At 55.9% G+C, this 17854-nt stretch overlaps 1 protein-coding gene across 7 annotated transcripts in view; it reads right to left on the bottom strand.

Annotated features, from left to right (window-relative positions):
• MEF2D (myocyte enhancer factor 2D) overlaps positions 1–17854 on the bottom strand; it is a 76093-nt gene that overhangs the window by 35484 nt on the left and 22755 nt on the right. For 3 of the 7 annotated variants that reach the window (XM_059871252.1, XM_059871259.1, XM_059871253.1), the window contains exon 2: positions 15566–15634. The exons of 1 other annotated variant lie outside the window; for it this stretch is intronic. The gene's annotated coding sequence lies outside the window, so the exon portion shown is untranslated. Of the gene's footprint in view, positions 1–11578; positions 11730–12221; positions 12372–12682; positions 12831–15565; positions 15635–17854 lie in introns of those variants that run through there. 3 more of the 7 variants (XM_059871255.1, XM_059871256.1, XM_059871257.1) reach the window with 3 other exon arrangements.

Genomic DNA, 17854 nt, shown 5'->3' with positions numbered 1-17854 from the left:
AGCTGCCCTGTGCCAAGACCCAGGCAAAGGGAAGAACCAGTCCCAAAATAGCTTCCTATCTGCCTCAACTTGGCAGTCCCTCAGTCTTGTCACAAAAAGCATTAAAAAAACCCAAAAACCAGGTTTTTCTCCCAAATCTATATCCCAAATTCAAAGCAGCAGCCACAGCCAACCTGACCAAGCTCCTCCTGCTCCTCTCCCATCCCAGAGCAACCCAGACCCTGCTTAAGACCATGGCCCCATCCCTCACCTCCTCATCAGACCACGCTCCAACCAACCAGCCCGAATGGTCTCACTCCCACACTCGCTTTTGGGGTTCACTGAGTCATGTGAGTCACTTCATCTTTTTCTCTGCTTTTTTGGGGGCTAAAGTTATTCATCGTGCATCATGTTCTGTGCTTTCAGTGCAGGAGAACAGGGAGTCTTTTCCCCATCCTGACATCCACAATTTGCCCTCCAGGGAGGAGGAGGTATGGGGAGGCCAGGAAGAAGACCAGAGAGACAAAGGGCAGCAAAACCTGAATTTTTTACACATAAATCCCACCAGTAAGACTCTTTGCAAGGACAGATCATACAGAGATGGCATTTAATTCTTGAGATATTATTTACCAAAACAGGAGCAACCATCTAGCTGTGAGGAGCACTGTCACCATGGGGAACACCGAGCCACAGGCACATCCTTTGGCTGCTGCTCCCCATGCCACCATGGAAAGCCCCAAAAAGATAGGTCCCAGAGCATCACCAGCTGTGGGCATCACCAGTTCTGGGCATCAGCAGTTCCAGAGCATCACTGCTCCAGCTCACACCATGTGAGCATCCCTGGAAGGTCAGTGACTCAGGGAGAGCCGAAAGGAAAATGAGAATTTTTATTTCATCCCCCTGAAGTGTCCTCTTGGTACTTCCCTCACTGTGAGCCCATCCAGGAGAGACCCCACAGCCCAAAGGTCAGAACCAAGGCGAGGATTTTGCACACACAAAGAAATTTTGGAAGAGGAGGAACTTTCTGTCGGGTTTGCTTTGCTGCTTTTCCCTTAAGAGTTGCCACTTCTCTAAACTGGCTGAAAAATATTCACCTTCAGCATCTTCAAAACCACCAGCAGCAGCACAAAGTAGCAACAGCTCCTCAACCAGACACAGGGCAAGATGCTAATTCTTTCCGTGTGCTGCAGCTCTTGGACAGAGAAACCCTCTGAAAGACAGCGGATTTACTGTCCAAACCAGAGAGGAACTCTCCAGAAGCAACAATAAACACTGCAGAACAACGGGCAGTAAATTTAAACGGAGTGAAAGGAAACATATTTTAACACAATTTCATTGTGGGACTTGTTCACAGGATGCTATGGCAGCCAAAAGCTGCACAGTGCTCAAAGAGATGGGATGAGGAAAAAACCCCAGGGCTGCTCATCCCTGCCCTCAGCTCCACACCAGCTGGTGCTTCTTGCATGGGAGCAGTGGGATTCAAACCACATTCCTCTCCCCAGGCCACAAAGACACCCCAAGTGTTTCAAACCAAATCCCCTTTTTCAACCACCAAACCAGGTTCCTCCTGCTGCTCTGAATCCTGACTCTGCATCCTCAGCACCTTGGCTGGATGGGGACTGTGGGCCCAGCCTCAGGGTTTGCTCATGCTGCTGGATAAAGTTTTCCACAGGGAAAAGGTGACTTAACAGGTTTTTGCTCATCATCACGGGGAGAAAGGGAGCTGCCATGTGATGCTCTTGACCCCTGCACCCTGCATGAGAAGGAAAACACCCCACGGGGAGGGCAGCCCTCGGATGGGGTGAGGAGGAGGGATGGAGGAGAGCACAGCCTGTTTGCTGCCCTCCTAATGCACCTGACAGAGGGGATTTCAAACCCCTCCCTTTTCTCTTCATGGAATTGGGGTTTTGGGGTGAGTTTATTTGTTTTCAGGTTGGGTTTTTTTCTCCCACCATATTTTTAAACCCAGGTATTTTCACGTTTCCTGCCCAGGTGGCTCTTTCAGAAAGCCCAACCACTGGCTGGAGTTTCTGAACAGCAGCTGGAAGACCAAGAAACCTGGAGAGCTGCCCTCATCTCTCCTGTCCCTCCTGCTGTGGCTCAAACCCAGCCCAGGAGGACCCCCTCTGCCCCGGGGCTCCCTCTCCTTCACCATCAGATTGCTTTGGCTCCCTCACTGTCCAGCCTGAGGCACCAAGATCAGCCAGGACCCTCCTCCGTGATCAGGTGGAATTGAAGCACCTGAACCCTGCACAGCCAAGCACCCAGAGCACAGGACTGCTACAAGGAGCTGAGCTCCTAAACAACATCTCACTTTTGGGGTCTCAAGTGATTTTATCCACAGTAACCCCACTCGTGAAATCATCATCTCCTCCTTCTCACTCAGCAGCTTCTTCCTTCCTCCTGAGCCTCGTTCTCCAAGGAAACCACCGAGCATCCCAGCTACCACACCCCGAAAAGGAGGCTCCAAGGGCATGGAAAGGGACCTGCAAATCCGCTGGAAAAAAGCCACCCTGACCCCGTTCCAGTGGCAGGGATCTCAGCCAGGATCAGGGAATGCAGCAGGAGAAGCTCTGGGCTGGAGGAGCCGCCAGCGCCCGCTCCCCCCTCCCCGCTCCGCTCGCACAAGTGTGACTATCACGGCAATTAGCACACATGCCAATTAACTCCGAGCAGGTGCTGGTTAACTCTGTGCTGAGTAATTCATCCCCGGCTCCCAGTAAATTGCTCCAAATTGGAGAGACAGGCGAGAGAGCAGAGTTAGCATTTTGCAAATGGGGGAAGAAAGAAAAAGCGCAGAGGAATCTCAGCTGGGAGATGTTTTTACAGAACAAGGAATCTGGGGGGCTGAATCCCCAGCTCCGAGAGCTGAGGACACAGAGGAGCTGATATCTCTTTCAAGTCTTTATTTCTGGATTTTTTTTATCTACTGTACCAACTTCTGATCTGCCTCACCTACTTCTAAGTGGTTTCACCTTTGCCTTCCACAAGCAGCGGGGGGCTCTGCACTGCTCCATAACTTGTCACTTTTCCAGCCCCACGTTTCTCTGGGCACAAGCAGGGACACTGAGAGTCTCACATCCACTTTCTACAGCCATTTGCTATTTTTAATATACTTTTATTGCATCCCTTTTTAGTTGCTCCTTGCTAAAGTTAGCTCGACACACCGCCCCTCTCCAGAGCAAAGGAATTCTGCTGCCCTTCCTTAACACCCCCCTTGCAGTGCTGTGTGCTCTCAGCACAATGTCAGCTGAAAGAAACCAAACCTTGGCCATGCAGCTGCAGAGGGAAGATCAAAAAGATTAATCTGAAAGCTTTAGGAAGATAAATAAAGGCAAATAAACGCATCCTTTCCAAAAGTGGATTTTCCTTTGGAGCTCTTTGCTTTTCCCAGCATGTGGCACCGTGCTCCTCAATCCACCCGTGCCTGCGCAGGAACACACAGCAGAGCCAGAGACATGAGTGAGGGCAAAACTGGGATGGGCTGGCACCTGTTCAAGGGATGTTTTCCTGATCTCCATCCCCAAAACAGGTCCAGTGCAACGGGGACATCCTTGGCTGCAAGGAAACCAGCAAAAGGAGCTTCAAAGGACGTTTGAAGGTTGGGAAAAGAAGAAAAATGCTGCCCTGTGAAGACACAGCTCATCTTATGGAGGCACAGCAAGTCCCAGTTTGAAGGCAGAAATGCAGGTGACAATGGCAGGTCACAGCCCAAGCCAGCAGCTGCTCCCCCAGGCACCCAATGCTCTTGCTGAGGGACCAGCCCTTCTTTTACCCAAGATCTGCAGAATGTGCACATCCCCAAGATGTGGTTTTCCTCAACAGGCTCCATCAAATCAAAGGCCTGGCTGGGAGTAAAGGGAGGGTCCTCTCTGCCACAATCCCCCCGCCAAGGACACATTTTGGGGGGTGTCAGGTTTATCCACATACAAAAATGACAGCAATAAAATGTCCCAGCCTTGCAGCTTCTCTGTGGGAAAAAGGTCATTGCAAGGGAGCTTCAGCACTCAACAGTGGGGCAGGTGGGGTACAAGGTGTTACAGAACTGTAGAATGGTCAGATTCTTAAAGCTCACCTCATCCCTCCTCTCTGTCACCCGCTCACAGGGACAAATTTCTTGCCAGGACCCCACATAACCCTGTCCTCTGGCAGTGGGAAGCCTTGCTCCATCACTCCAGGTCCTTGTCCCAGGTCCCTCTCCAGCTCTCTTGGAGCCCCTTTACACACTGGCAGGAGCTCCAAGGCGTCCCCAGACTCCCCTACAAGCAGAACAGCCCCAGCTCCCCCAGCCTGGCTCCAGAGCAGAGGGGATCCTGCCCTCAGAGCATCTCCATGGTCTCCTCTGGACTCACTCCAGGAGATCTGTATTCTTGATCCTCTGGGAACCCCAGAGCTGGAGGCAGCACTGCAGGGGTGTCTCACCAGAGACATCCTCACCAGAGGGGCACAACCCTGGCCCCCCACATGCTGCCCATGCCGTGGGATCAGCTGGGCACAGCAGTGGCTCTTCAGGCTGCCAGCACTGACAGCTGGGCCATGTCCTGTGCACACCTGTGCACACCAACTCATCCTGTCTGTCTGCTCCCAAGGAGAGCCCAGGTGAGGGATGCAAACCAGCCCCTGAGCTGGCCTGCAGTGGGAAGTGGATTACACCCACCACACTGAGCCCCTGACTGCCCCTGCTGGGTGGGGGAACAGGCCAAGGCAGGGAGGGAGCAGTGATGCTCCTGAGGTGGCAGTGATGCTTTGGAGGTGGCAAGAGCAGCATGCACTGCCACAAAGCTGCAGCTTGTACCTCCAGAAGCAGCTGCATGGAGAGGTGAGGTGGCCCCACTGCCCCAGCAGCCCCCAGCCCAGATGAGACCCTCCACCTGCTGCAAACAGCCACAAAAGCAACTGCAAATAAAGAGCAACTGCAGCTGAGGTCTCTGAGCCTCACCTTGAGGACACCAAGTCCTGCAGTGACAAAGAGCAAAGCCCCCACCCATGGCCAGGGCTGGATCCCATCCCTTAAGGACATGGATTTAGCTCAAGTCACCTCTTGAACCCGCCTGTTTAACTGCAGTTCTTGCCTTCCTGTTTCCTTTCTTGCTGCCTCTTGTGAGCTAATTGTTGTTTTTTTAACATATCCTCCATGCTGACACCGAGGACTTTTAGTTTCCTTCTGTGTGGTTTCTGGATCAGCAGGACTGACTTCCTTCTCCTTTGCAAAGCCCCTTCCCTAAAACACACAGCCAGTGCTCGTGTTAACGTTGCTCTTCCTCTCTGGCAAAGCCAGGGGCACGGTGCTGGCTGCCAGCCCTGCTCTGCTGTGCCAGGGGAATGTGGCACCAGGAGGGATGCAGCACCCAGGGCTGTCCCTGGAAGGGCAGCAGGGGCAGGTGCCAGCGAGTCCCCAGCCCCACTGCACGCACCATGAGGGACTCCAACTCGCCAGCTTTGCATTGTTTAGCACCTCTTTATCTCCAAACCGAGATAAAAACCGCACAAACATGCTCGAGTCTCCTCCAAAGCTTCTATTCTGGTTTCAGGATGATGCTATCTGGGTTCCTGTGTCGAACCTCCAGATGCAGGCAGGGGGAGGGGAGAGGAAGGCGCCCGAAACATGGCTCCAGAGCAAACCTCCTGCTCAGAAATGCAGCTGCCTGACCCTGTCCGGGGCCAAATCCCCCTGGCCAGGCAGGTGCCAGCCCAGTGCTGAGCTGCCATCCCTCCTGCACACCTGGCACCCATGGCAGGGCTCAGATTTCCCTGGGATGGGCAGCCAAACCAGCCCCCAGTTCCTCCTGCCTGCAGGAGGGAATCAGTCCTGCCAGCTGCAGGTAGCTCAGGGGAGCAGCAGTGAGGCTGGATTCAGCCAGGCCCCCAAGGAATTTGAAAGACACACATATATTCCTGACCCAGATTCAGGCACTCTCTGAAGAAAAGCAGATGCCAACCGTGCAACCAGCTCTGCTGAGCTGTAACAAAACCTCACATCGTGCCAAGCCCAGCAGAGGCTGAGGCAAAGCACAGCCCTGACACTGGAGGACTGGTGTTTGCTGAGCAAGGGTGGGTGAAAGAAAGGATTTAGGGGAAATTATTAAACTGGGGTTGATCTTCTCTTCCCCCGCATTGTGTGTGCCAGTGTGGGGTCAGACAACATCAGCACAAGGATGACAGTCCCAACATCAGCACAAGAACTGGAGGCAGCACCCAAAGCAGCAACCCTGGTGCCCTACACGCCAGATCACAGTTTCAGCCCACACCACAGGCAGCCAGGGATGCCAGCACATCCTCAGAACATCCAGCACATCCCAGGCTGGGGATGGGTTCTGCACAGGCAGGGTGACAGCCAGCGACCTTCTCTGCACTGCCAGCATGGCCAAAGACAGCAGAGGCTGGAGGGGACTCAGGAGAAAGAGGCTGGGCAGGAGCTCCACTGGCAAAGCCACAGCCCTGCTTGGTGCTGTCCAAAAGCCAACCAGGGAACCCTCACCCAAGGCAGAGATCCAGTTTCAGGAAGGAAAAGCCTGTGGGACCAGGACAGGCAGGGACTTGCAGCCCCTCACACCACGTGGCTTCCCACAGAGGCAGCTGGTCCTCTCTCCTGGAGATGCTACAGGGAGGGACTGGCAGGGACAAGTCACTGCAGGGCTTGGTGTTAAACGGGAGGGCTTGGACAGTCCCCTGCTAAAGTGACCTTCAGAGCACCCTGAGAACGGCACCCAAAGGCTGATGCAGCTGCCAGATTAAGCCTCATGACCTTGAGCAGTGACCTTGGTGGTGGCATCCTTGCAGCAGAGGCCATCCACCACCCTGAGCCTGACTGTGGTGTCCCAGGTGGCTCAGCAGCTTCCTCAGGTGTGCACATCTAGGCTGGGAACCCTGCCTGCCCCAGGGGCTCCTCAGCATGCACAGAGCTTCCCCTTCCCCAGTGTACCAACTGCAGGCACAGGGCAGCCCTGCACCATCCCCATCCATCCTCACCCCCAGCCACCCTCCATCCCCAACCACTCTCATCCCAATCCACCTTCACACCCAGGGAGCAGCAGCCAGACCCCCAAAGCTGCTCCCCTTCCCCCATGTTCTCTATCTCTCACCAGCTCCAGAGGCAGAGACTGGGGGTAATTTTTCCCTGTGCACTAAGTAGGGTTTTCTAAGTGATGGCAAGCAAGAGCCCATTATCCAGCTCTGGTGCCCACCCCCACGGCTCCCTGCAGGGCATGAAATAACCACCTGCCAGCTCCCCGGAGCCCCGCGCCGTGGCAATGAGATCTCAGCTTCCCCTGTCACTATTGTCAGAGCAAAATTTAGATACCTGGTAATGAGGAGGTTTAATATGACAGATGAGAGGTTGACTCATTAAAAAAAAAGAGCGAGAAGGAGAGGGAGCTGAATTCGGGGTCGGATCCTGCACTCGGTAAATCAGGAGGCTGTCACAGCCCAGCCCGCGCTGGTGGGGAGCAGGAGCAGCTCTCCACCCCAAACCAGCCCCACACTGGGCACTTTCACTGCTGCTGAGGCCACAGGGAGGAAAGGGGAGCCACGGAGGGGGTGGACATGGCTGTGGGTTTTGGGGCCATCCAGTTCTGCTCCCCCTGGAGCTGCCTCCTGCTCTGGGGTGGGGGGATCTGAGCCCAGGAGAAGCTGCAAAGCTTCACTTTGAGGGCTTTTCTCTCTCAATTAACCCCAGCAGCACCCCAACATTGCCTCCACCCTCCTTGGCACCCCATCCTGAAGGTGCAGCCCTGGGTCACCATCACCACCATGGTCACCAAGGACATTGATAATTTGTCACACAGCACGCCCAAGGGGGACAATCACTGCCTTCAGCTCCAGCACAAAGCAGGATCTCAGCTCTGGGACCCAATGGGGCTCCCAGGGGCAGCTCAGCAGCATCAGGCAAAGGAAATCCCTCCCTGCTGGGAATTTGGGGGCTCTCCATGAAGGGATTTCCTCCAGTAGCACAGGGGACAACTGTCTGTCCTCCTGGTGGGTTTTACCCAGGGGAAATTCCATCAGCCCCAACTGCTGCTCCAGGCCATCCAGAGAGCAATGGAAACCCACAACAGCCCCACAGGACACAGCTGAGAGTGAAACTGTCCCAGGGAAACTCTGCTCTTCCCTCCTGTGTCAGTGGGATGGGGACTGGGGAAATGTGCTCAGCACCAGCCTGGCACATCCTACTGCTCCTTGCCCAAGGGCACTGTGGCACAAATCATGAAATCCTAGAATGGTTTGGGTTGGAAGGAAACTTAAAACTCATCCCATCCTCTATCCCAGGTTGCTCCAAGCCCCATCCAACCTGGCCTTGGACGCTTCCAGGGATGGGGCAGCCACAACTTCTCTGGGCACCCTGTCAGGGAAGAATTTCCTCTCAATATCCCATCTAACCCTGCCTGCTGGCAGTGGGAAGCCATTCCCCTTGTCCTGTCATTCCAGGCCCTCAACCCTCCCCATCTAGGTGCAAAGCCCCTCTCCAGCTCTCTTGAAGCCCCTTTAGGTGCTAGAAGGGGCTCCAAGGTCTCCCTGGAGCCTCCCCAACAGCTCCAGCTCTCCCAGCCTCATCTCCAGCTCATCTCCATCCTCAGCCCAGACACAGGTTCAGCAACTCTGTGCCTCATCCCCACCCACAGCACCCCAGAGCAGCTTTGCAGACCCTCCAAAGCCCAGGGTGGGCTCAGCCTGGGAGCCAGGGCTGCCTAGAGGCTGGAGGTCCCCAGTGCCACCCCAGAACTCAGCCCTGGAGCACAATCCTCCCTCCCAGAGCATGACCTCAGCAGCACCACTCCCAAAGGCTCAGCTCCTTCCCAAGGGCCACCAAGATCTTTCAAAGCCACCTCCCACAACCATTTCTTTGTTGGTTTTGTACCCCCAAGCACTGGTGAGTAGCAGCCGTGGTGCCAAGAGTCACGGGGCTGCTGATTTGATTTCATTTGCATAAACTGACTGCTGACTGCATCCATGCCCAAGGCAACCATCACTTGGGCCGGGCAATGCAGAGCAGATGCTGCTCCTGCATTGTCCCATGCACTCTCCACCAGGGTTTGCATGTCTTGAGCTCCTGGGGAGGAAGCACCAGGTTCCCCAGGGGCTGCAGGGTCCAGCACTCATCTGGGGTGCAAAGGAGTTGGTGAGGTCAGGAGCCCCCCATTGCTGGGAAGGTGATGGTGGTCACCAGCTGCACTTGAGCAGATGAAGGATAAGAAGAAAAATATCTTAATGTGTCACTGATATGGCAATGCTAATTACTGTGAGGGTGACACCACACTCCTGCCACACTCCTGCCTCCATCCCAGTGCTCACACTCCACCATCCCAGCTCCAACCTGCCTGTGGCACTTCCAGCCTGGAAACAAAGCCACAAAGATTGTCATCCTGGCCATCTGCCTTTCTCAGAGGTGACATGCCCATCCATCTTTGCACATTCCCCAAAACTTTGGTCCATAGCCACGGGCTCGTGCCACACTCCAGCTGGAAGCTCACCACCAGACACTGTTATTTCATTTAATAAAGGAAATAAAGCCCAAACCTAGCACTGGGACTGTAAAAGCACCAAAAACAGAGATGAAGGCCCTGGGCATGGGAACCTGTCCCTTGGCCCCAGGATGTACAGCTGAGGAGGAGCCACCAAAGCACACCAGGAGGCACAGATCACGGTCTGGCTGCCGCTGAGCCCCAACCCAGCTCCCTCTGAGCAAAGAGGAGGAACTGGGACAAGATGCCACATGGCAAAGATGGGTTTAACTTCCTCTTCCCCTGTGCTGCCTTGAAAACACAGTGTCTGCAACCCAGCAGATAAATAAATCAGCCACCAGCAGACTCTGCTATCCAGAGCCCAAGCAGGGCACCACTGGAGCATCCCAGGGTGCCCAGAGCTGCTGCAGAGACACAAACTCAAGGTCCCTCATCCCCAGCATGACTCATGGCTGCTGGTACCAGGGGATGCCCCCTGTGCCACAGAGGCTCTGCCACCAGCTGGGACCTGACCCCAGCTCAGCCACAGCCTGTACCCACATGCCAACGAGCCAGAGGGGTGAGAATCCGGCCCCAGCTCATCAGGCAGCTCAAATCCAGCAGGACAGCTGGCTCTCAGCTGTTGCTGCTCACTCACAGGACACACATTCTTGTCCCAGGCACACAAATCCTGTCCTCCTGCTCCCCGGCACTGCCTGGGCCACAGCAGTGAGGCCACGAGGTCTGCTGACCCCACAGCAGCCCCTCCCAGGCCTGGATGATGGTTCCCACTGAGACAGATTCATCCAGAGCCCACCCTGGCACACATCCTCCAGGAACAGCATCCTGGCTCAAAAGGGGATTTTTTAAGGCCAAATTCTGTGTTTCAGCAAGGGGGATGGAGGTGGTGGGGGAAGATCCCCAACCAGCTGAGGAGCCCTTCTCTGTGGCTGCATCAAAAGCCACGTGCCAGAGGGATGATGATTTTGGGCAGCCCTGGGGATGTGGACATTGCCCACAAGGACATCCCAGCAAAGCACGGAGGTGACACTCAGGAGAGCAATGGGAAATGCCAACATTTGGTACTTTCCAGAAGCACTGTCACATCCTGGTGTGGCACACTCCAAAATCTGTGCTGGAGAATCACTGGCAAAGCCAAGGGCTTGTCATGGCTCCCAGCCACATTGCCAGAGGGAAGTCAGAAAAGCCACTGGGATGCTCCTGCAGCACACAGGACATGGACCCTGAGGGCAGGTAAGAGCCATTGTGAGTGCAGGAATGTCATGGATAAACACCAGTCACAATTCCTCTTGGAAAAGGGAAAATATTGGGAAAGAAAATCAAATACCACAGGTTTTTAGTCAATACACCCCATGCAAAGGTGGGATGAGAAAAGGTAAGGCATGAGCTTGTAGAAAGAAATGAAAATATTTCGATCACGATTTTTGCTGAAGGATGGGGATGTAAAATGTATCAATGAAGAGTTGCCCAAATGGGTTGTTTGCCCAAAACAGGAGGAGGAGGAGGAAAGGGCTCTGCAGCTGTTGTTGCCTAGGGCAGGACTGAGAGCAGCCACTCAGTTCCAAAAGCAGAAACCCTGGGACCCTGTACTGGTTCCCAAACAAAGGAGAGCACCCTGTGACACATCCCTCCAAGCCAAGCACAGGGGAGAACCCACCTCATCCACCCAGCAATGGGAAAGAGCAGGGTCTTACCCAAAGCACACCCAAAGTTTATCCTCCAGCCCGATCCATGAGCATCAGAGCTAGAGCAGCACACACCTAGGAAGGAAACACTTCTCCCTCCCTCACTCCCTTCCTCCCTCCTGGGAAGAACACACTAAAAACACTTCTGAAAGATCCCCTTCCTACAGGCTCTGCACCTTCATTTTCACAGACATGGAAATGACCATTATCACCATTATTAACTGTTACCCCAAAGCAGCAACGGCATAAAAACCCCTGAAAAAAATCAAACAGAAAAAGATTCTTCTAGGATGAGCCAAGCTCAGCCCTGGTCCCAGCCCCACCACATCTACCCCAGCCAGGCTGGGCTCTAGAGCAAAACAAACATTCAGGAAACAGTCAGGGGAGGAGAAGGAGCTGGGCAGAGAGCCCCAGTGTGACACCTGGCCTGCCAGCAGTGCCTGGTACCTGGCTCACCTCGGATGTGCCCGCGAGCTCCTGCCGGGCACCCGGCCCTGGCCGAAAGGACCCAGCAGCAAGCAGGAAGGTGTTAAAGTCCCCAGGACCAACCTCTGAGGAACCACAATAAATAACCTCTGAGTAAACACAGCGGCTGCTCCCCATTCGCCTTCCTGTTTGCTTTCGCAGATCCGGGCTGGGACGTCCACTTCCAGCTGCTGGCCCCGTCCCGTCCCGTCCCGTCCCGGCGGAGCTCCGACCTCGGCACCGGCACCGGCGGGCCCCGAACCGGCCCTGCCACAGGGCACGGCGGGCACAGGCTTCCCAAAGGGATTTATCCCCCGGGACAGGCACTGATCCTGACTCTGAGCCCGTTCCTGCTGCCTCTTCCTTCCTGGTCTATGTTTGTTTTGATTCCTAAAAGAGGAAATCCCAGCTCACCCAGTCCCCATCAGGGAGCCACGCTCCCCTCTGTGCCTCAGTTTCCCCCTCTCTCCAGAATGGGAGCCCCACATCACTCAGAACCCCCTCTCCCTCCCCACCCACCCAGCTCTGGAAAAAACAAAACAAACAAAAAAAAGCAACGGGTCCTGATTCCTGATTTAAGGGCACTTCTGTGCTTTACCACGAACACAAAGGAGAGGGAAAAACAACAACTCACAGCGACAATCTGTGTCAGGAGCAACAAGGGGGTCCGGGGCAACCCCCCTGGCAGAGCAGCGCCGACCGTGGAGGCTGACAATAGATAAGGGTCTAAATTCGGCGCTGGGCTCCGGCCCCGGGCTCTGTAAGGCGATCGGGGTGGGGGAGTGCCGAGCTGTTTATTTGGCTCCAAACTCCGCACCGACACTGCAGCGTCACCCGTGTTTAAAATAGGAAGGAACGAAAAGAAGGGGGGGAAAAAATAAAAAAAGAAATAAAGAAATAAAAAGGGAGAAAAGTGCATGCACGCGTTGAACAATAACAACAAAATAATTTTAAAAAAATCAAGAGAAAAAGAGCCGGGGGAGGGGGATAATAAAAGGAAACCCAGTTGGGCTGGCGAGGTTTAAAGCGACGCCTGCCTTAAAAAAAGAAGTTGCTAATTTTAACTCTCCAGTGGAAAGAGTGAGAGGTACTTACAGGAGACAGGGTGGCTGCGTCCTTCTCCACGGCTGCTGCGCGCTGGCGGCCGGGAGGAAGCGCCGGCCGGAGCCGCCATCCCCGCGCGCTGCCGCGGCCACCGGCCGGCCCCGAGCCCCGGCACCCCGAGCGCCGCGCTCGGCGGCGGCTGAAGGGCAGAGGCAGATGCGGAGGCAGGAGGGGGTGGTGAAGCCCTGCGGGGGAAGGGAGCGGCCGGAGCTGGCCAAAAGCAGCGGCCGGGCTCGCTTCCTCCGGCAGCCCGAAGCCGGGGCCGGCCCGTGGCGAGCGGACGCGGCAGGACCCCCAGGGAGGCGTGAGCCAGCTGCTGGGTCAGATGACATTTCTGCGCGGACGTTTCTGACCAAGCTGGCTTTTCCCCAAGGGAAAAGGGCTTTGAAGACACGTTTCCCCCCCCCCCCCCCCCCCGCGAGTGGCAAAATAGCGGATGAGCTCAGAACCCAAAGCGCAGGGCAGTGCCATGACCAGAGAAGGCCACCCGGCTCCACGGGGACTGGAAAGGTGACCTCCAACAGTTCGGCCACGTTTCAGCTGCGGCAAACACAGCAGGAACCCACTGATTTACCAAATTCATTATTTCATATGCAAAAGGGTCAAGAGTGGGGATTTGGTTTCATTGTGCCCACTGGCTGGTTTTTACAAGCTCTCCCTGGAGATGGGGAGGATCTTGCAAAGAGCCAGGTGCCAGGTGAGGTGGCACACTCACGCCTCGAGGACAGTGGGAGCCTGGAGGTTGCGAACTCCAGTTGCCAATGAACCTCCAAGAGAACACAGGCAAGGGCTCAGACAGCAGAGGAACAGACCTGGTGACCCAAGCGCTCTTCCCAAGCAGCTGGAAATCAGCCTCAGGATGCAAAATCTCACCGGGAGAGAAGCAGGGTGGCACAACCCTGCATGCAGGGCTGGACACGTGATCTACCAAGCGTGGCTGCAGCAAGACCATGCCACCGTCTTCAGGACACGAAAGAGTCAATTCAATTAAGGTCACAGGCCCTAGAAGAGTCTTCTGCCACAGAAGAAGGTTTGCCTGGTTGGCCTCAGACGGGGCTGGCCTCAGACAAAATGCCTATTGATGGCAGGCAGCGATGCTGCACGCCCAGGACGCGAGGACGTGGCTTCGCTGGGATTCAACCGCCCGGTGCTGGCCGTCACAGCTTCCGAGGCTGGGTCGATACTGCTCCTCTAATTGCTCAGCTCCTGTCACTCGCACAGCGAAGGGGACAAGTCTTAAAGCAGTCCCCAGAGATGCTTTTCCAAATCCTCCTCCCTGGGCGCACCACTTGCTGAGCTGCTCCTTGGAGCGAGCAGCTCTGCCGTTGCAGCCATCACTAAACTGCTCCTCCTCGCTCGAAACTCTGTGCTGGCACCAGTGGCAGTACGAGGGCTTTGAGGGAGGACAATGCCAACCCAAAACCCAAGAATTTGTGTGAAACTAGAGAACAAGGAGCTGTTGTCACTGGTCAGAGCTGGCAGAGTTGGGCAGTGATGTGGGAGAGAAGGCAGTGACAGAGATCCTGCCACCGCCCACCCGCATCCGGCTGGGCACGGAATGTGCCCGGTCCATGGGGACTGTGGTGTTTGGGAGCCAGGAGGGTCCTGCCCTCCATGCACACCCCACAGCAGACAGACCCACTGCCCCTACACTCCAAGAAATCACTCACCACACTGAAACACATGCCCCTGAGGTAGTACTAGTACTCATTTGTGCCCAGAGGAGTGGATCAGAGCTGGTCCCAGACCTGCCCCCAGAACACTCCCGGGGCACTCAGCTCAGACAGACCCAGCCAAGCCCTCAAATCCTCCTGTGCCCTGGGCACAGCATGGCCCAAGGCTGGCACACACCAAGCACCACTGAGACACAGCAGGGCCCTGCTGCTGCACTCCCCTGACCCAGCCTGGGGAGCTGCTCTTGGTTACTATTAGCAGATGAAGCCCTTGGTGCTGACCTTGCAGAGGACACAGTGATGCTGCCCCCATCTCCCATCACCAGGCCTCCAAATAAATTACCTGCCCCCTCTCCAGCACTAAAAGTCATCACAAGCCCACAAAACTGCTCACTAAGCAGTCGTGACAGAGCCCCCTCCGTTCAGGAGCGGGGGGCATATTATTTTTAAAAATCTTTCCTTCTATTGATTTCACTCTCAGGTACAGAAGATGCATTTCATGAAACCATAGAGCCCTCATAAAGCAGCCCGCAGTGGTGTCTGTACCACAACCTCACTGCAGACACAGGAGACACAAACATTTACTGTAAGAGCAATAAACAGGCCAAGAAGGTTGAAAAGGAAGAAACCTTGGACATGAGGCCCTCTCCCAGTAGCACCTTATTTCAGAGGAAAGCAAGGGACAACATAACAGCAGGTTTGGCCACAAGTCTTGTCCGCACCGGGAGAAAACAGGGCAGGAAAACCCTCTTTTGCACTGATACATGGGGCTGTGTTGCAAAACACCCAAAGAGCCCCAAATCAGTGCTGTGGCTGTGGCTGGGAGCCATCAGAGCTGTGCCAGCTGGGGAAGTGAAGGGGAAGATGGGCACTGGAGAACAGCAGCGGCACCCGCTGCTGGGCACCACCTCCCTGCCCTGCTCTGGGGGCTCTGCTGCCCCACCCCACACACCAGGACCCCATGTTCAGAGCAGGTGAGGGGTGCACAGTGCAGCAGGGTGTTCCCTGTGCCCTTCCTGCACCAGACCTCACTGGAGCAGGGCTGCAGGGTCTGCTTGGCACCACTGTGGGAGCCTGAGACCCTTGAGCTGCAACCTCTGTGGCACCCTCTGCAGCTCCCAGCCTGCAGCAGGGGAGACACACAAGGCCAAGCAAACCCAAAGGGAAGGCAGGAACGCAGAGTCTGGGACTTCCCCCATACCTGCTACGCAGCCTCCTGCATCTTCTGCTCCTGGCAGGGATGAGCTGCAGCCACCGCTCCTCAATCCAACTGCAAAGACAAAGCAAGCAGCCGTCAGTCTGAGGGGACAGAGGTGGGGACAGAGGCAAGGACAGGACTCCCCACATGTCCCATCCAAGCACAGCCAGATGGAGGGAACAGAGGGGAGCCCAGTATCCCCTGCAGAGCTGGCTGCAGAGTCCCCTCCTGCACTGCCCTGATCCTTAGCATCGCTGCAGGGGCCATGCAGGCTGGGTGGGACCTGGCCAGGCACCTGCAGGGATCCAGGGAGCCAGGAGCCCCAGGCTATGCAATGTGGAAAGCATCCTGGTGAGACCAGAGGGAAAGAAATTAAAAAGAGTTCAGGAATGAAACAAATCATAAACCAAAAATTAACATTAACCGGGATGTGGCCCAGGCAGAGAATTGCTCAAAGCTGAGATGAACTTTGTGTTTTCTGGGAAGATTCTCATGCACAACCCACAAGAAAAAGCACTGACCAGCTTGCTCAGACACTGTCCCAGGGAATGTATGCAGCACATGTGCTTGGCCCACGGAGAATCTGCCGTGGCCCAGAAGGAAACGCAGCTCCCAAACTCATCCCACTCACCACTGGGAGATGGGAGGAGACCCACGGGGCAAAGCCCAGTGGCTTCAGCTGGCCTTGTGCTGGTCATCTACTGGTGCTCACAACCATGTGGCACTTGTGCAGAGCCCATCACCAGCACAGCACACTCCCTTGAGGAGAACTGTGCTGAACAAAAGGGAAACTGAGGCACAGAGGCCAGCGCCCGCTCTCCAAACGCACCGCGAGCTCCCGAGCTGCAGCCTCACCCCCAGCACCTGCAGCAGAGCGAGGAATTGTGCTCAGCTTTCCGGCGTCCTCATCCTCCGCTCCAACCACAAAACCAGCCTTCCTCCCCCGGCCGCCTCCCCTCCCACAGCCAGCTCATTTCCTGCCATTACAAAATTCCCCCCGAACAAAGCTGGAGCGAGGAGCGGCTCCGGCCGGGGCTGCCCCTTCCTCCCGCTGGAGGAGCCAGGCGCAGGGGACATCCCTGAGCAGCCGAGGTGCGAGCGGCTCTCCGGCCTCAAACCCCACAGCACTCGGGCTAGAGTCCTGCAAATGGAGCAGGCACAGGGATCCCCTCATCAGGACAGACAGACAAGTCCGTCTTCCACAACGGGGAGCAGCAGGGACAAGGTGGGGGACTCCAGCTACTGCCACACTCACACCCATTAAGCCCAGACCAAGCTGTCACCCCCCAGGACCACTCCTTCATTCTCCTGAATAAAACAGTGTCCTGCAGGAAGAATGACCACCTGGGGACAGGGACAGCCACAGAAGAAGCACCACCTTGCAAGGGCCACGCTGCCAGCCAGGACGAGGGAAGTGCTGTTTGATGCCAAGGGTCTCTCAGAGGGTTCCTGAACCTCCTCTCGGTGTCCCAGCAGCTCTCTCTGGTCTCAGCGCTGCAGAGCCCTGCAGGGCTGGTGGCAGAGCCACGTGGGGACCGGGGACCACAGGCTCCTGAACCTCCTCTCGGTGTCCCAGCAGCTCTCTCTGGTCTCAGAGCTGCAGAGCTCTGCAGGGCTGGTGGCAGAGCCACGGGGGACTGGAGACCACAGGCCAGGCTGAGCGGAGGATGTGGCCGAGGCTGGCTCTGCTTTGAGGGGACTGGGGTCAGCTCTACAGCCCACTAGGATGCAGTGGGGGACATGTGGCCAGGCAAGACTTCAGATGTCTGTACAGAGTTGTTTTCTCTCAGTGGGAGATGCTGCTAGACACACCAGGAATGTCCAGGGTGCCCATGGTGCCATGGGACATCCAGCACAGCCACACAGTCACCGCTCACAGACTCTTGCACTGACAGAACTGCCCACGGCTGGTGGTGGGCAGCAGCCACATCCCTGGCTCCCACAGCCCACCAGGCCATCAGGACAATGATTTGGACAATGGCTGACCCCGCCCAGCCCTTGGCCGTGCCACAGGCCCCAGATGGTGACAACTAACAGCAGTGCCTTTGCTGATCCAATCTGGCCAGATGAGCTGCCCTTGCAGGGTCAAGGTGGGGAACTCCAGGGGGAGCAGGATTGGTTTTGGGGTGTTCAGCCTGCAGATAATTCCGACATTGCAGGGTTGCAGCCAATTGTCACCCAAGACAGCAATGAACAGCACACGTGGGGTGACAGTCCTGAGACCCTGACCCTTTCCAGCCCAGCAGCTCCAGGGCTGCTTCGCACCCTGCCCAAGCTGCAGAATCCTCTGCC

The sequence above is a fragment of the Haemorhous mexicanus genome, chromosome 31 (assembly GCF_027477595.1).
Source record: "Haemorhous mexicanus isolate bHaeMex1 chromosome 31, bHaeMex1.pri, whole genome shotgun sequence".
Classification (NCBI taxonomy): Eukaryota; Metazoa; Chordata; class Aves; order Passeriformes; family Fringillidae; genus Haemorhous; species Haemorhous mexicanus.
Note: the sequence above shows the minus strand (reverse complement) of the source record. Positions and strands in the feature narration are given on the sequence as shown.